Source organism: Miscanthus floridulus, chromosome 10 (assembly GCF_019320115.1).
Source record: "Miscanthus floridulus cultivar M001 chromosome 10, ASM1932011v1, whole genome shotgun sequence".
Classification (NCBI taxonomy): domain Eukaryota; kingdom Viridiplantae; phylum Streptophyta; class Magnoliopsida; order Poales; family Poaceae; genus Miscanthus; species Miscanthus floridulus.
This window is the reverse complement of record NC_089589.1, coordinates 140,375,822-140,381,749: the sequence shown is the minus strand read 5'-3', so window position 1 is coordinate 140,381,749 and position 5,928 is coordinate 140,375,822. Positions and strand designations below refer to the sequence as shown.

General features: G+C 41.5%; 1 long non-coding RNA gene across 1 annotated transcript; it reads right to left on the bottom strand.

Annotated features, from left to right (window-relative positions):
• Positions 1 to 3,592: 3,592 nt before the first annotated feature.
• On the bottom strand, positions 3,593 to 5,451 carry LOC136485878 (uncharacterized). Its single transcript, XR_010766602.1, has 5 exons — positions 5,351 to 5,451; positions 4,949 to 5,064; positions 4,708 to 4,777; positions 4,247 to 4,340; positions 3,593 to 3,760 (listed from the first exon to the last, which is right to left on the bottom strand). It is a non-coding gene; the product is annotated as an uncharacterized lncRNA (long non-coding RNA).
• Positions 5,452 to 5,928: the final 477 nt, after the last annotated feature.

Below are 5,928 nucleotides of genomic sequence, written 5' to 3'. Positions count from 1 at the left end.
CATGCTAAGATGATTAAAGATGAATTGTAGAAAATTTCATAAGCTTTCCATAATGTCTTTTTGCAAGTCATTTGGATTTGTGTAACTCCAATTATAGCTAAATCTTGTAGCTGCTGTTTGCATGTCCAGAAATTGGCAGATTCCAATTATAGTGTTTGCTTGTATATTGTTAAGTGTGACTTATGCCTTGAATGATGACTGAGTTAGAGCACCTGAGATCTTGGGAAACTTGTGTCATGCTTGGTGTTGTTGTCTTCGTTTGCCATCTTAGCATGATTGATTGTGTGATGTTTAAGTTAAGCATCGCAAAGTACTTAAGTGTGTTAGTGTAAACTATGCTTGTCTTGCTTGCTATTTTGTGATGTGTCTCATGGTACTATTCTTCATATTTATGCACTTGCATATTGCATCTCATCTAGGTACGCTAGATGAACCACGTGAAGGACGTGATGTTGGAGCCAAACCCGAAGACGGTGTTTGATGGATCTATCCCGAAGATGGAAGGACTAAGCGAGTGCTAGGATCTGAGATGTCACCAGGATGGTGCAAGCTAACTGAACTGACTTGTGTCGGATCCCAGGCAAGCCCCGGAGCATTCTAAGTCTCCTACTTTATAAAAGCAATTCTTTCTATATATATGAGTTTATCTATATTGTTGCATTAAGTTGTAGGAGTTGATTGAAACCGTTGATGCATTTATTACTATCCTTGCCTACCTTACTACCTTGTTACCCTGTTAGGTCAAGATCGAATAACTGCTTAGCCTTGCTTAGACCGGTAGCGATCGGTGATATCCGGTCACCTACATTATAGGTGGTTACGGGAAGAATTTAGCTATGGAAAGAATGATATCCTGGAATTAATCATGTGTGATGGATAAGTGGAGACCGGACGGAAAAAGTTGGAGGCAACCAGACAGGGTTCTGGGGTGCTGTTAGTTTCCGTCTGTGTCGATTAAGGACCGACCGTTGTTGGCCCTCGAGTCATGTTGAACGCATGCCTTACATTTAGCTGGCCGGATAAAGTACCTTCCGACCGCGAAGCTGGGAGATTTTTCGGGCCGAGTATGTTGCCCGCAGCGCACTGTGCCGGAGCAGGTGTGGTAGGACACGGGGGTGAGATGATAAGACCAAAGTGCAGTCGGTCGGCCCCTGGGTACATGTGGTTCCTGGCAAACTCGAGATTCCTGGAAAGTTGACTCGGTGATCAATATCTCACTTTAGCGGGTGAGTGAGGTTTGTGTAAGGAATAAATCACCAGCTGGTTAGGAATCGATTCGAATCGCCATCGCTCCTGGATAGTGAGCACTTGACTCGAGTTACTGCATCATAGTAATTATTATGGAACAATGATGGTTATCTGGATGGTATGGGATATGCTAAATCTAAATTGGTAACTGGATGTTATTGGTTAATCAAGTGATTGCTATAGTACAGGTGCTTACCTAGATGGATAGGTCATAATAAAGATGATGCAAAATACTTAAAATGGTTTCTTCATGATAGCTTATGCTTTTCGCAAATAAGTCAGCTAGCCCACTAAAGAAAGCCTTGCATAATCCTTGGTGTCATTTTATTTCTGGTTTACGATGGGTAAGTCTGGCTGAGTACATTCGAGTACTCAGGGTTTATCCCACCTTGTTGCAGGTGATGCTCTCGACCTGTTGATGATGGTGGCTAACCACCGGTGGGCTCGGTGATTCTATACTTACTTCTCATCTATATGCTTTTGTTGGATGATGTCACTTATGCTAGCAATATATTTGGAACTTATATTAATGTAATTATTTGAAAGCTATGTTGTTTTCACTAAGCGGTTTTGAAACCCAAACTGGTACTTTTATTTGTGAACCCATTTGTAATATTATTTCCGCTGCAACCCGATGTATGTGATGTGTATTTGCTTAATCACGCGATCTTGGTTGTGATGTTGATTTACCGAGGTCTTTCGGGACACTCGGCGGACTACTGGGTTTATATGAGTGAAAGTATGGGTGTGTCAACGTGTTAGCGGGGACAACCGTACTTGATCTTGTATAAATTGGGCGGTTCTGTCACAGGAACTACATCTCAAAAACTGTTCACTACTGGAAACGCGTGCTTTGCCGAGGGCCTGAGGCTTTGCCGAGGGCCAGCCACAGGAGCCCTCGGCAAAGAACGGCCCTCGGCAAAGAGGCCTTTGCCGAGGGTATGGCCACTACAAGATTTTCGGTCTACTGCAACGCCAAAAAAGTGTAGCAAAAGACCCAAAAATGGTAGCCATAGTAATTTTGCTACCAATTTTTTTTGGTTAAATGTCGTTGCACTTGTAAGGGTAGCAATAGCATAATGCAATGGGTTACATTTTAGTTGCGACACACAGCCCCTCTATTGCAACACTTTTGACGCTTTTGCAACACCTGGTGAGTGTTGTAACAAAAGCAATTGCAACCACTATGGGTGTGGTAATAGTATCAATTGCAACGAACTAGGCGTTGCTAGCGATACGTATTGCGACACGCTGGTCGTGTAGCAACACAATGCAAGCGCAACGCAACACAGGTGTTGCAATCGTGGTTGTTGCTACGCAGAGAAAGCATTGCAATAGAGGTTCTCTATTGCCACGTCGCCTAAATGGTTGCTATAGGTGGCTTAGGTTATTGCAACATCTCTTCAGGTTGGTTGCTACAGAGAGGTCGTATATTGCCACGTTTCTGAATGGTTGCTATAGATGGCATAGGCTATTGCCACGTTACTTAGGTTGGTTGCTACAGACAGGTCATCTATGCTATAGGTAGATTCCTCTATTGCCACCGTCATCTTTTTGTAGTTGCAAGAGATAGTTTCTCTATTGCCACAATTATCGTACCTATTGCCATGACTAAATGTGGTTGTTATATGTGCCATCATATATTGCAATGCCAGATTAATATATTAATAATTCATGTTGCGACACTTTGTTTGGTAGCTTAAATTAATAATCGCAAAACGACAAATACATAATGAAGGAAGCATCGACATCCATTAAAACGAAATATAATTTGTTCATACAAAATCTTTAACAAAACACACCGAGTGTCAAACTAAATGAGAACACAAGTAGATAGCTTAACACATAATAATGTGTTAAGCACAGACAACTGTTTGAACTCATTCGAATCAAAAGACTAATGTCTACTGTAGCAGCGAAGGTTCCCTTGATATGTATGTTGGCCATCGTCCCACCATTCGCATGCTCCTTCTCAAACTCAAAATTCCTCCTGAAAAAATCATTACATGCATTAGTTAAACTGAGACTAGTGGTGGCAAAGCTAATTGAACACTGAAGCAAAACACGAGCTGCAGTACTAGAGTTCTGTGAGCTGCAGTACTATCAACCATGAACTTTGAAGCGTAAAGCAAATATAAACATACATGCAGCTGCCTCCCAAGACATTTTATGAGCACAAACACATCCATATATATTTCTAATCAGCAAGAGGAAACTAAGCCTGGACCATATTTAGGAGCAGAACAAAAGAATAGCTATGTACTTCTCCAAAAGGACTATATGTTCCTTTTTAATGCAAAGAGAGATAAAAGGTTTCACATAGTACCTGTGTATTCTTTTTGGACAATGCAGATCTTTTCCTAGCCGCAGTTTCCTTCAGTTGCTTTGCTGTAGTATAAACAACACCCGAATTCGCTGCCAAATTACTTCTAGTCATGCGCCCTCTAGTGAGACGTTCTTCAGCTGCGGAAGAAGGGGGTTGTTGTTCTGGCTGGCTGGTTTCTTGGGTAACCTGAAAATAAATGGTTGGTGGTAAAAATTACACCCCTTGACAAGAATATGACATGCATGTTACAATTAAACATTCTTCAATTATCATCAAACTACCTGCTGACTATGCATCATGTGTTCTCCCATTGTAGTTGTTACATTTTGTGTCCCCTCAATTGTTGCAGTGTTAATAAATCAAAAGCCATCAGGTTATGAGCATGAACTTAATAAATCAAAAGGCATCAGGTAGACCGTTGAAAACAAGAAAGATTAATTTGATTCAATGATGAGTCTAGAAAAACTATATGGCCAATAGGTATGTGAATGAAAAGGAGTAATGATGGGTTTTAAAAAAATACATGACCATCAGGTATATGTAAATGGAAAGGTGCAATAAAAGGACTATGCTTATGTTAGCATTGGTGTAAGGCGTGGAGAAAATTTGCAGCACAATCTCATTATGTTAGACTGACCATTCCGATTGAATCTTAAGGGGCCTTAGACTTACAATATCCCCACTGGCAATATGATCAGGTACACCAATCCACCACACACCTTTATGGAAAACCATCCACTATCAACCTCTTTCTGAAAAAGGGAACCTACAGCAAGGAAAGGTTGCAATGTAGTTTCAAAATTTATACTATCAACCTCTTTCAAAATGGAAACCATCTACACAAACTAAGATTTACAGTGCAGAAGGAAACATGTCTAAAAAAGAGCATGTCATTAACCAAGACTGAGCATAAAGCTGCAAGCGTGATAAACAGCGGCAGGGTATGATGAAATTACCTATTACCTAAATACAACTGCTTAAAATTATAGCCTTTTCGAAGAATAGCCTTTTCCGGATCACTATATAACTTTGGGTGCAAGAGCTATATTGATTCAGTTTTTATGAACATAGAATAGATTCAACTCAGGACCTGAACAATTGTTCTCGTGAGTCGTTGTAAACAGTTATCGTACCTCAGGTCTAGAAGAACCAATGAACTGAAAAGTGTCAAGTTCCCAAAATTAACAGTCTTATCAACCGAACCTGCAAAGGTTTTGAAAAGGACATAATTGAACATGTTATTTACATGTCCAGCTGATATACAAATAAGAAGCATGAGGGAGTAATAAGTCCACCATGAAAATAATAGAAATCTTATCTTAGGGAAAAATTGACATCCCATGGAAAATTTACTACTGTGTGGGTATATAGGACCTGTATTGTAACGTGTAGCCAATAAAAAACTCGTAGGCGTGCACATCTAAGCAGTTGACTGGACCTTCATGAGGACGAAAGACATGCATGAGTTTTCCAGCCGCGAAATCCCAGACCTAGCATAGGTAGATATTTTAAACAAAATTTGAGTGATCAGGAAACATGTGTGTATGCATATCTTATTTCGAGTATCCCTTATTTTCATGTTTGTGGCTAAAGACCCATAGACAGAGAATTTTCCAAAAGGATGGAAATCAAGATATGCACAAATTGATATGTGCCCAGTGAAAGTTCGAACAACTGCACATTGCGCAAATCGTCAATAGAAACCGAGATTATTGCACGACACAGCTGTAGTTTCATGTTTTCACTGCACTGTTGACTGTTAAGGCTGGTTAATACCTTTCGCTTCGTCAATATTCCATAGTTGTATTGCTCCAGTTGCTACACCAGCACTTAGCGTAACACCAAACCTTTACTGACTCAGCTGGACTTGTAAAGCCTGTTAGGCTCGGCAATGTGCAACAAAAATCACCTGAAGTAGATAGCTGACTGCCCAAAAAAGCAACAATGACGTTACACGTATAGCAGCAGGATACCCTATAGGAATTACCACGAGAGCACCAAGCTTTCCCTACAGCCCAAAGATTGACCTTTCAGATCATCACCACCCTTCAGATCCTCATGTTGGCAAACAAAGCTAAATAACTGCTTTTGTAATAGGAGGTTCATCACACAAGCAATTCAAGGAACAAGATGAAACGGCCGCACTGAAGCGAACGGGCCGAACAGACAGAGAGGGCGAACCAGTGCTAGGACTGACGAGGAACTGGTAGATGCTGAGGCTGGCGTCGACGGCGATGACCTGACACCCGCCGGGGGAGGCCGGGAGCGGGTGTGGAGGCGGCGTCGCGCCGGCGGCCAGGTAGCCTATCAGATCGGCGGCCTGACCACGGTTTTAGGGCTCGGCGGAGGGCACA